Genomic DNA, 13,061 nt, shown 5'->3' with positions numbered 1-13,061 from the left:
TATCTCTGACTTGAAATAAGCAGTTATTAGTGTTGTTGTAGTGGTAGTAGAGTAGTAGTAGTAGTAGTAGTACCTTTTTTAAATTAAATTCACACAAATTGTCAGGGAAACCGAATATCATTGTTCTTCCCACAACGATGTGCTATCAGCGTTTATTATATTCACCTTTACTTGTGATGGTGAAAACGACACAGAATGGCTTTTGCAGGATGCCCATTCATAGTAAAGTGGTAAACATTTAATTAAACACTCAAAGCAAACAAAAACTGATTGATGCCAGCCTTGTGGGACCATGACGAGTAGTACCCTTGACTTCATTAGTGCTGTGTGTTTGAGGCATGTGCCATTCACCGTGTTTCTGTTAAACTAGGTCTGATATTAGAATGACTCATAAGGGCCTTTCTGTGTGGAGTTTGCATGTTCTCCTCGTGTCCCCTAGGGCAGGGGTTCTCAACCCGTGGGTCACGACCCCTCGGGGGGTCGCCAAATTATTTTAGGGGGTCCCCAAATTATAAAAAAAAAAAAAGAAGATTTATTTTTAAATTTTATTTTCACTTTCTTTCAAAAATAGCAGACCTACAAGCTCGTAGCGCGCCACTCGGTGGCGCGCTATGAGCTTGTAGATCTGCTATTTTTCAATAGCTAAATTATAACAATGCTTAAAACACCAAAAGGCGTTCCCGCCCAAAATGGTTTAAGGTTATTGTAGCAGTCAATTTATATTGGGGGTCGGGAGGGGGCGGGGCGGGGGTCCCGAGACATTGCCAAAGCATTTCCGGGGGTCCCCGGCCAAAAACGTTGAGAACCCCTGCCCTAGGGTAGGTACCCTCACAAAAAACATGCAGTAATCCTGGTCTCTAAACTGCCTCCCCCTGGCCAGCCGGGGCTCCTGATGGAGGGGAAAGGAACTGGTTGGAATAACGTGTTCCTTCCACGCACTACGTCCAACCAGGGAAACTCCCCCCCCTGTCAGGTGTAAAGGAGCAACTTGGACACTCGGGCATGAAGGAAGCATGAGTTCAAGTCCGTTGCTCTCCCCATGTCCCCCATATATGGGGACTAGGTTGGCGGAGGGTGTGTAGAGCCCAGGATCACATTAGATAATTGACACAGGGGTGAACAATGGGTTACAAAATCGTGGGATAAAAATTATTAAAAAAAAGAATGACTCATAATTATCCATGCAAAATGGACCTGATTGTTCTGTTCATGGCTTTTGCATGTGGAGGAGAAAATGGGCCATTTGCTGTTCGCAAGATCACCTCTTGGAAATACTATTATATACAAAATATATGGGGATATAACTAGTATTACTGTAGACAAGTGCAATGTATCTCTCTTGATACACGTTATGGTTGATACAGTATCTCATACTCTACTGGGCAGCCCAGATGAAAAATAAGCCTGCTTGGATTTAACTGGATTTAAACTTAATTTGTCCATCAGATGAGGTAAAGTATATGGATACATTTACTTGAACAACGTGGAAAGAGATGCCCCTGGGACTGTATATATCCAACCACAGAGATGCCCCTGGGACTGTATATATGCAACCACAGAGATGCCCCTGGGACTGTATATATGCAACCACAGAGATGCCCCTGGGACTGTATATATGCAACCACAGAGATGCCCCTGGGACTGTATATATGCAACCACAGAGATGCCCCTGGGACTGTATATATCCAACCACAGAGATGCCCCTGGGACTGTATATATGCAACCACAGAGATGCCCCTGGGACTGTATATATGCAACCACAGAGATGCCCCTGGGACTGTATATATGCAACCACAGAGATGCCCCTGGGACTGTATATATGCAACCACAGAGATGCCCCTGGGACTGTATATATCCAACCACAGAGATGCCCCTGGGACTGTATATATCCAACCACAGAGATGCCCCTGGGACTGTATATATGCAACCACAGAGATGCCCCTGGGACTGTATATATGCAACCACAGAGATGCCCCTGGGACTGTATATATGCAACCACAGAGATGCCCCTGGGACTGTATATATGCAACCACAGAGATGCCCCTGGGACTGTATATATGCAACCACAGAGATGCCCCTGGGACTGTATATATGCAACCACAGAGATGCCCCTGGGACTGTATATATCCAACCACAATTCCTCTCTTGTGGGGTAACCACAGGACTGTGCAGGATGAGAGGGAGCAAGTAGGGACGGGGGAAATCTTTAGTATAAATCAATTTAGGGAATCATTAATTGTATTCCTTTCCTTCTCCTGTTTCTTGTATGTTAAGATTGTTTTTGCCAGGATGCCATAATGTAACAAATGGCCTCTTACAATAACTTATAATCATAATTTAGTATAATGTATTATAACAGTGATTATAATGCATAATTTATAACTGATAGTAAAGCATTATATCATCATTAAATATTATTGCAACCTACGGTCGCATTTACTATGAAAACCTGCATTTCCGTGTGTCACGCCTCCATATACGTAGATCTATGATTATACAGGGTTATGCACAGATTATACAGTAAGTATTTTTGTATTAATAATGCATATAGACATGCACTGCATGGACTGCATAGCAAGTGCTATACCAATGTGATATTTGGGTAGCCTGGGTTCTAGCCTGATTCACTACATTCTGTGGATTTTTTTATTGTATTTTTCAGGCTGGAATTTGGGTGCATTTGAAAATATGCTCAAATCTGCTTTGATTTCAGAACACACTGATATCAGTTAATTTGCTAACGTCATTTTCCATTTTTGCCTTTTGAAATGCATTCAAATGAACGTTAATTTATTCCATGTGTAAACACGATTATAAGTGATCACCTTGTTTTGTTACACGTAGATGAGCGTTGAATAGTCTAGTCCAGAGTACCAAAGAAGGTACAGCGATCACATTTTGCAATGATTTCATCCAACTGTCATTGTTGTTACTCAGACACCCTAGGCTTTTTAGTAGTAGTCGCCTAGTCGGCAATATGCGTCATCGGAGTGTATTTCCGTCTCCAAAAAGTGTGTAATAGGGTGGCACCTGGACTCCTGGATACGCCACTGTGTGGGAGAGCAGTGTGTAATAGGGTGGCACCTGGACTCCTGGATACGCCACTGTGTGGGAGAGCAGTATTTCAGTGTGTAATAGGGTGGCACCTGGACTCCTGGATACGCCACTGTGTGGGAGAGTAGTGTGTAATAGGGTGGCACCTGGACTCCTGCATACGCCACTGTGTGGGAGAGCAGTGTGTAATAGGGTGGCACCTGGACTCCAGGATACGCCACTGTGTGGGAGAGCAGTGTGTGCACCTGGACTCCTGGATACGCCACTGTGTGGGAGAGCAGTGTGTAATAGGGTGGCACCTGGACTCCTGGATACGCCACTGTGTGGGAGAGCAGTGTGTAATAGGGTGGCACCTGGACTCCTGGATACGCCACTGTGTGGGAGAGCAGTGTGTAATAGGGTGGCACCTGGACTCCTGGATACGCCACTGTGTGGGAGAGCAGTATTTCAGTGTGTAATAGGGTGGCACCTGGACTCCTGCATATGCCACTGTGTGGGAGAGCAGTGTGTAATAGGGTGGCACCTGGACTCCTGCATACGCCACTGTGTGGGAGAGCAGTATTTCAGTGTGTAATAGGGTGGCACCTGGACTCCTGCATACGCCACTGTGTGGGAGAGCAGTATTTCAGTGTGTAATAGGGTGGCACAATGGACTCCTGGATACGCCACTGTGTGGGAGAGCAGTATTTCAGTGTGTAATAGGGTGGCACCTGGACTCCTGGATACGCCACTGTGTGGGAGAGCAGTATTTCAGTGTGTAATAGGGTGGCACCTGGACTCCTGGATACGCCACTGTGTGGGAGAGCAGTGTGTAATAGGGTGGCACCTGGACTCCTGGATACGCCACTGTGTGGGAGAGCAGTATTTCAGTGTGTAATAGGGTGGCACCTGGACTCCTGGATACGCCACTGTGTGGGAGAGCAGTGTGTAATAGGGTGGCACCTGGACTCCTTGATACACCACTGTGTGGGAGAGCAGTATTTCAGTGTGTAATAGGGTGGCACCTGGACTCCTTGATACGCCACTGTGTGGGAGAGCAGTATTTCAGTGTGTAATAGGGTGGCACCTGGACTCCTGGATACGCCACTGTGTGGGAGAGCAGTATTTCAGTGTGTAATAGGGTGGCACCTGGACTCCTGGATACGCCACTGTGTGGGAGAGCAGTATTTCAGTGTGTAATAGGGTGGCACCTGGACTCCTGGATACGCCACTGTGTGGGAGAGCAGTATTTCAGTGTGTAATAGGGTGGCACCTGGACTCCTTGATACACCACTGTGTGGGAGAGCAGTATTTCAGTGTGTAATAGGGTGGCACCTGGACTCCTTGATACACCACTGTGTGGGAGAGCAGTATTTCAGTGTGTAATAGGGTGGCACCTGGACTCCTGGATACGCCACTGTGTGGGAGAGCAGTATTTCAGTGACAGTCTTGCCTTGCTGTCCGGCAGGGCTCTAATGCCTGTCTATAATGTGATTTCTTGTTGGAACAATTTCATTGGCCAAAGCAAGCAAAGTGTTTGTGTCCATAACCTTTGATCTTCCCGCTGTTTACACAGTGCTGCAATGCAGGCAGGAAAAAAGCTGTCTCTTTAAATTTCCTTTGATTCTCTCTCTCTGTGTGTGTGTGTGTGTGTGTGTGTGTGTGTGTGTGTGTGTGTGTGTGTGTGTGTGTGTGTGTGTGTGTGTGTCATTGTGCTTATTTATGCTGCTTCTGAAAATAGCTAAACACATAGCAGAGGTTCCACAACTATTAGAGAGAGAGAGACAAATGGTGAATGCTGATAGCAGGGCTTTGATCCCTATAACATAACGTGTGTCTGAAATCAGAGTGCTAGGCATTTTCTTTTCTTATGCTGTGTTAAATAAATTACACTTGTATAGTCATCATTTGCAGGTGCATATCTCAGGGTGCTTAGTAAGACCATGTCTGCAGGTGAGATTTCATGGCCCTATACAAAGATTCTGTTTCTGCACCCCCGTTTACTTTGATAATCCAGATCAGGCTACTTTTTAATGTTAATCCTCTGATCCCTACTTTATTTATAAATATAAATATCCTGTAAGAAAAATACAATTAAAAACTTCATACAAGTACTGTAGTTGCATGATAAAATGCTAATGCTTCTATCAGAATAATTGCATTGATTGATTTATTGTTAACACAACGTATGCCAAGAACGCGGGACCTTTGTGTTGGCAGACGCATAAGACCATGCCTTTGTTCACATCTAAGATACTATCGGCATTATTATAGCATTAGAACACCTTCCTGTTCTGTATTGCTTAAATGAATGCACAGAATCAATACATTCACAGACAGCCACATCACAGCGCTGAGTGCTCAGTGCTGTGGTGATGGGCTTAACTTTGAGCGTGGGTTCCTCTGCTTCTGTTAAATTGAAGGTGATGGTGTTTTTCTCTCATATTATCCAGGGGGACAGAGCAGAGGTGCGGTGGGAATATTTAGCACTCTGCAGTGCTTGTAAGAATTATTACAACACTCAAATGTTTTTTGTGTTCCTCTGTTCGGAGGGATGAGAGAGAGGGTGAGAGAGAGAATTGAAAAAATAAAGGATAATTTACACTTTGTCATACATAAAGTTGTGGACTTTAGTGCGCTCACACACACACACACACACACACACACACACACACACACACACACACACACACACACACACACACACACACACACACACACACACAAGCTCTCTCACACACACAGAAACTCCCCTTAAAACTACGTCATTTCTGTGGTACAACACGGTCCTTCGACAAAGTATAGCCTTATTGGAGGCCTGTGTTGTTGGCAGCCGCAGTCTACAGCTGGACCAGTCCACAGAGACAGGCCAGCCTTGTCTCCAAGCGTCATCTGCAGTTTAAACAAACAGGCGTGATGCAAGGGCCTTTCAAACAAACACTGCCATGCTTTTAAGTAGGGGAGAGACTGTAAAACTAAGCATAATTAATTGTTAATTTTTTTAAGTGGATGTCGAGTTTCCATTACGATGTGTACATTATTTCAACCCCTCTACCTATTAACTGACATGAGATCTGTTGGGTTTTCTATTTTAATTTCTTTACACAGTTTGGGGAATAAATCTGTCTTCTGTGTGGTTGACTTATTGTCAACCACACCAGTTGCAACTCATTGGGACAAAGCCGTTTTAAGGTCAACCACACCAAAGCAACCCCTTGAGTTGCATTGGTGTGCTTGACCTTAAAACGTTTTGTCCCAAGGAGTTGCAACTGGTGTGGTTTGGGCTATAAGGTTAGTAGTCCTACTTGTCCTGTCGAGTGTTATAGTTTGCTACAGAGCTTATTTTCTTACTTTATCTAAAACCAAATACTGGTATATAAAATATTTCATTGGATATCTGTGATGAGAATCTATGATAGAATGTTCTTTTAACTATATTTCGCTTCGGCGTCTCGCTATGTGATAGCGCCCTCTAGCGTGATCACAGGCCTCCAAAAGACATCACCACTACAATACATAATACAATATAGTAGACAGCATCTTTTAAAACCTTTTTTGATGACTGGGCCGTGGCCCTCAAAAACGTCAGTATAAAAGTATGCCATTTCCACGACAGAGGCATACTTCCCTTCACATAGCCCGTAAATGTTTAACATAAACAATTAACATTATAGTATCTTCAGTACTTCAGTGACCGTGGAAGCACCTCCCCTCCTCAGGACCCATAGACAAGTATGGCTGATGCAAAGCCTTCATCATAATAGCGGACAGAACGGGATCTCCCTCTCACACATCCATAAGCACTTTTAGGTCGATTAAAAAAAAGGCTTCTAAATCCTACAAATTTTCTGAAAAACCTATGTTTCTATGTCAGTGGTGCTCAACCTTTTTCATGTCAAGGACCCACAGAATTATCTCTATTGGGCCACGGACCCTCATCTCAAAATATGTAGTTCCAGGGACGCCCCAGAAGCAAATATTTTAGTTAAAAATGTTCGCTCTGAAATATATATTCAATGATTTGCGCCACATTTTTCAAAAATAGCAGACCTACAAGCTCGTAGCGCGCCACTCGGTGGCGCGCTATGAGCTTGTAGATCTTCTATTTTTCAATAGCTAAATCATAACATAATGTTTAAAACACCAAAAGGGGTTCCCGCCCAAAATCGGTTAAGCCTGATTTATACTTATTTGGGCACCTGCATGTTGCGCACCAAAAATAGTCATTGGATAAGCTCACCCAACGTGTCGCAGCACAGCACGTTGTGAGCTTGTAGATCGACTATTTTCGATTCGCTACACTATACTAAGTGTAAGTCCTGCGTTGGGCTCAGCGTTGGGCTCATTTTAGTAAAGGTGTAGGAGATATAATGATATGTCAGTAAGCTCCACTGGGACAAGTGGAGGGTTGATTTATTGTCAGGATAAAATGATGTGTGGTGGGTGTCTGTGCGCCGCACACTGCTCCTTCACTGGGCTGTAGTTGACAGTGTCTGTGCGCCGCACACACTGCTCCTTTACTGGGCTGTAGTTGACAGTGTCTGTGCGCCGCACACTGCTCCTTCACTGGGCTGTAGTTGACAGTGTCTGTGCGCCGCACACTGCTCCTTCACTGGGCTGTAGTTGACAGTGTCTGTGCGCCGCACACTGCTCCTTCACTGGGCTGTAGTTGACAGTGTCTGTGCGCCGCACACACTGCTCCTTTACTGGGCTGTAGTTGACAGTGTCTGTGCGCCGCACACACTGCTCCTTCACTGGGCTGTAGTTGACAGTGTCTGTGCGCCGCTCACTGCTCCTTCACTGGGCTGTAGTTGACAGTATGATTTGGGGATACAAGGCAGCATGGCTTATCTAGGGAAATCTGACTCCTCTCAAACTTGATGTTTGACTTGTTTGGAAAGAATCTCTGTTAATTTATCATAGAGGTCTTCAACAAAAATGGCAATCTGCACAGCATGCCTGTCATCCATTGTGCTCCCCCCCCCCCTTCTTATATATTTATTTATATTTTGTCATTTAATTCTCAATTGTGTTATATGAATAGCAAGCACATTGAATATTATATACCTATACATTTTAGATTTTTCTATTATTGCAAGGCAAGCAACTTTAACAGTTAATCAGTTGAAACACCTTTCTGTTCTCACTGTGAACTGGGCTGATGAAATAGTCAGTTGTGAATTTTGGAATTTGCTCACCATAGCAGCACGTGAAGTGTTTCCTGCTGTATCCATGGGGAAACAATGGAACAGTGAGGTGACAAAGTGGAATTTTGTGGCGAGCTTGGAGCATGGTTTTTTGAAAAGGGCTCAAAAGTGTAGTGCTTTGTAGTTAACCTCAGGCAAGTATAAGCCCATAATGTACAACTGTGCTATGCAGGGGTGCTTGGCCGGATATTGACCACAGCACTAAGTGAAAACAGGCTGCTGCTCTGTGAAATCATGGATTGGTCTGGAAGGGTTTCCCTGAGGTCTGTCAGCAATGGAAATATCATGGTGGTGTACTACTAAAGCAGTTTAACAGTAGCAAACATGTAACATGTCTATTATTAATATTCATCATTTCGACACTTCGACACCAACAGCAGTACTGTAGTGTACCTTTAGGCTGTCTTTGTACAAAGCATGATGCCGATGCAGACATGTGACTTTAAGTTGGTGTTGACGCTCTGAGGCTTTGTGAACTAATGTCATACATGTGTGCAGAGGGGAAGAGAAAATGCTCTCAAATTCTGCATAGATAGGCCAACCTGCTAATGGCTCATGTGGGAACTGAGCAATGTGGGAAATGACAACCCATGCAAAAACAAAGCAGAGCTATTAGCTACTTTGCATGCTTCTTGGTCTTTGTGACATTTGGTATTGTTAGTTGCTGCAAAAAATAAACCACACAAAAAAACTGTTAAACAGTATTATGCTTTGTATATTGCACATGAACCAAGAGCAAGTTGAAACAGCGTGTGATCATGAATAGATTTCTTAATAACAGTGTTGTGTATGGCTTCATTGGTATCTTCCTAGGGAGAGGAATGTTTGGATAATGAAAGATTTCTCACATACTCACATGGCAACATGTTTTTCACTTGAAAATCAGTTATTTTCATCAACGTACGTACAGTTATGCAGTGTAAATTCGCCACGAGAACTGACTTCTCTTCTTGAGCACCTCAAAAGTTATTTACTTAGTGCTTCCCATAAGTATTGGCAGATAAAATATGATCTAGTTTTTGCCCAGAACAGGAGGCAACATAAATAGTCCTTTGACCAATGTGGGGAATGTCACACAGACATACCATTATCAGGATTTTTGAAACAAAGCTTTATAAAGTATCTAACCTGTTCCAGGTTAGATACTTGTTTTTTTTAGATACCATAGGATAGTAGAGAGACAGGAAATTGAGGGCAGACAGCGGCGGGACCTGCAACACAGTTCTCAAGACAGAATTGAACTGGGAACATTGCAATTATGCTGTTGATGCACTATTCGGTCAACTACTATGTACTATGGCATGCTGCATGCAGGTTGTTTCCATGTTAATATTGAAATTAAAATCACTTGGGTCTAAACACTGGGGATGACCTGGTTGAATTGCTTTCCTTGCATTTTTGTTTGCTAATTTCCAGCCTTGGCCTCTTCCATGTTTCCTGGTAATGAGAAAATGTACCGTTGTCTTTGTTTACAGAGCCACTGGCTGCGGGTCCTCGTATCGTTTGAATAAAAACAGGAGCAAAATGTGTTACCTCAATCTGAGTGTTTCCCCCAATCTGCGTAAGGACTTTACCGAGCACTTCTGAGCTAGGTGCATAACATCAGAAAAGCCTGGCTGGAAACAATTTCTTGAGCTTAGCCCAGATACCCTGGGTAAATATAGTAACTTTGCTTTGCTTTGCTTCGCTCTCCAGACTGTATGATGGAAGCATTTGAAAATTGCAGGAGGCAACAGTCTGGCCACGCAAGACTACAAGTTGTGTGACAGTTACATGAACCACGTGACCGGAGCCGTTTTTTTTAATACCACAAGCCCATATTGTGAGGGATTTGTTTTGCCGACCCCATCACCCGCCTTCCCAGCATGCTTTCCATTACCTGTGGGTTAATCATCCTTGTTCACTACCTGCTCTTCAATGAGGTCATTTCATTCTCTTGGATCAACAGTGAGTGAAAGTGTTTAAACATTGCCAAGATACAGAACAAGTACCCATGTGTACTGTAGTATAATAGCTAAGATGAAAGCACCATAAGGGCATCAATATTTGTCATTGTTCATTCACAGATTTAGCCGTATGTCATATATAAACAGACACATTTCCAGTTAATTGCTTTATTTTTATATTGGATCTGATGTTAGTTTACATTTTCTCCAAAGTCATTAATTTTTCCTGAATAATCGAATAAGTTTTGGCAACCTTGTTGCGTTAATAATTCACTGTACACTGTACAGCATTGAGAAGATCAGTCCCTTCCTCACCACGGAGTCTGCCCAGCTCCTTATCTAAGCCTCAGTCATCTCCAGGCTTGACTATTCCAGCTCTTTCCTTGTTGGTGTTGATTGTGTTTGATTTACTTGGTAGTGTATGAGTGTATGTGAATCATGCACTGAGGGTGTGCACTGATGTGTGTAGTGACATTACGTTGGATGAACATGAGTGCAGTAGTGGATTAACATCATGTTGTGTCATCTTGGCTGTACGGCCGGAGACTAGTATGTTTTCGCCCTTGTCTGTCCATGTCTGTGTGTCCGTGTGTCCGTAAACAACTTATCGCCGGCACTGTTGGAGATCGCCGTGCAACTTTAACTCTTGAACTATAGGTTGCACAGTCAAAATCTTTTTTCCCGCCTCTGCCTAGATTCCTTGAATCATGACACAACTCCCTGTATAGATTTTTCAGATTCCATTCCAATTGACTGCCTTCCAAATATGGGGGTGCTGGGTAGGCCACGCCAAAAACCTGCGCTCAGAGGAATGTACTTTTCTAATTATGTTCTGTATTTAATCACATCACTTATATTTTTTTAATTCTTCAGCATAGTACCGGTAATAAGAGGCAATAACTGAATTGGGAGGCTAGAAGTGAGATGTCTGTGTGTGGTAGAGGGGGAGGGGAATGGCATGGATTTGTGTACCTGGACTGATCTGGACTGGTCAATCAGAGAAGGGCGATCTCGTACAGCAGTGTTTCCCAACAATGGGTCACAGACTCATGGGTCGCAAGCAAATTCTTTTGTGAACATTTTGGAACAATTTGTAACATCTTTCAAAATAATTTCAGAAATAAAATAAATATATACAAAAAAAAATCATAAACATAAATGGGGAATAAACCTAACTTTTAAGAAATAGTGAAAATCGCCGATCTGCAAGCTCACAACACGTGAACACGTCGCATCGCAATGCATTGTGAGCTTGTAGAAAATCAATTTTCGCTTTTATTAAACAGGGTTTACCGGTAAGTGGTTAATTCATTATGTATTTTTGTACGTTTGGGTCCCGGGAAGACACCAAATGTATCTTTTGGGTCTCGAGAGAAAAGGTTTGTGATGTCGTAGTGATCCAGCTCCTCTATTGTAAGCAACGAGCAAGATTAAAGTTGGCCCACATTCATCAGCTTAGATGTGTTCAGACACTGGGGTACAGCTGGTCCTCATGATGGACCAATGAGGTGAAATCCCAGCTTCCAATTCCAAATGACAGATACTCATCAGATAAGAGCTGATAGTGTGATAGTAAGACTTGGCTGAGAACAGACTTCAGGGCTCAGAATTCTTGATGTTTTATTGACAATAACAATAGTAAGGCAATAATGCTTTTATGATCTAACTATCGGAAACTGGACAGTGAGTTCCAAGTTCCTGAGAAATGTAATGGGAATTTGGGATTACACTAATATTGTTTGATAGGCTCTCTTTCATAGAATGAGTACCTGCTGTTTCAATGTGGTATGTTGTGTACTTTGGCTTTTCATTAGTTTGGATTCAATTCCATGACAGATGCCCTCATGTATGCTGTAAGAAAGCCTGTGGTGTACTGCAGCTGGAATTCCACCTGGGGTATGAATGTATTTTTTGAACCCTCTGTTCCTCTCTTTTATGACATGGCCATAGGCTGAGCCAGGTTTTGTCTGTATGCACAGTAGGCTATATGTAAACCAATTGCAGCTCATGCTGCTAAGTATTATGACAAAGAACCTCCGGCATTGGAAGCCTGAAATGCCTGGTGAATTGAAAGTGGTAAATTTACAATTTATTATAGCCAATATTAAAGTAAAATGGTTTGGCCAGTTGGCTTCATCGTTGAGTGTTGGTAGCCAAATGGCTTCAGTGGTAACGGGTTTCTAGTTAGACGTGAATGATTGAAAAGAAGGTCTATACTCTGGTTTTAAAGACAATGACACACATTTGCATAAACTTCATATACACAATAAATTAATCTCTACGTATAAGTGATGTGAGATGTTCATTTCATTGAAAACTGTGTGTTACCAGATTGCACACGCTGAAAATGTAAATTGTGTTTTTAACCATTTTGGATCATATCAGCAGTCATATTGTGTTAACTACAATATGTCCCGACCAATTTCAACCAATATTATTATGACATCCACAATCCACCCATCAGTCAATCTTTCACACATAGATCAAAATTAATTAATTTCATTATTTTTAATTAATGAATGATTCATTATGCTACAGCTAGAGGTCGATGCTGTATGCAGTATCCAACATGGCAGCCGTGTTACGGTACACACAAATATTCAGAAGTTCCTGAAAACAATTATAAATAATAAGTGCTGATATGAATCAAGGTTCATATTATGAACCTTGATTCATATCAGCACTGCCTACATAGTCTTTACTGTCTTTACAGTGCGAGGTGACCTCCAGGCAGGTCATTGTAGCTTCCATACTTGGGAAGAGAAGAGTGCTGCTCAGGCAACATGAAGAGAAGAGTGCTGCTCAGGCAACATGAAGAGAAGAGTGCTGCTCAGGCAACATGAAGAGAAGAGTGCTGCTCAGGCAACATGAAGAG

General features: G+C 42.9%; 1 protein-coding gene across 10 annotated transcripts in view; it reads left to right on the top strand.

Moving 5' to 3' along the window:
• LOC306928533 (RNA-binding protein Musashi homolog 2) overlaps nucleotides 1–13,061 on the top strand; it is a 324,724-nt gene that overhangs the window by 36,277 nt on the left and 275,386 nt on the right. The gene's annotated exons all lie outside the window — the stretch shown is intronic.

The sequence above is a fragment of the Electrona antarctica genome, assembly GCF_951216825.1.
Source record: "Electrona antarctica genome assembly, chromosome: 8".
Lineage (NCBI taxonomy): Eukaryota > Metazoa > Chordata > Actinopteri > Myctophiformes > Myctophidae > Electrona > Electrona antarctica.
The sequence above is the reverse complement of the archived record's forward strand: the minus strand, read 5'-3'. Positions and strand labels throughout refer to the sequence as shown.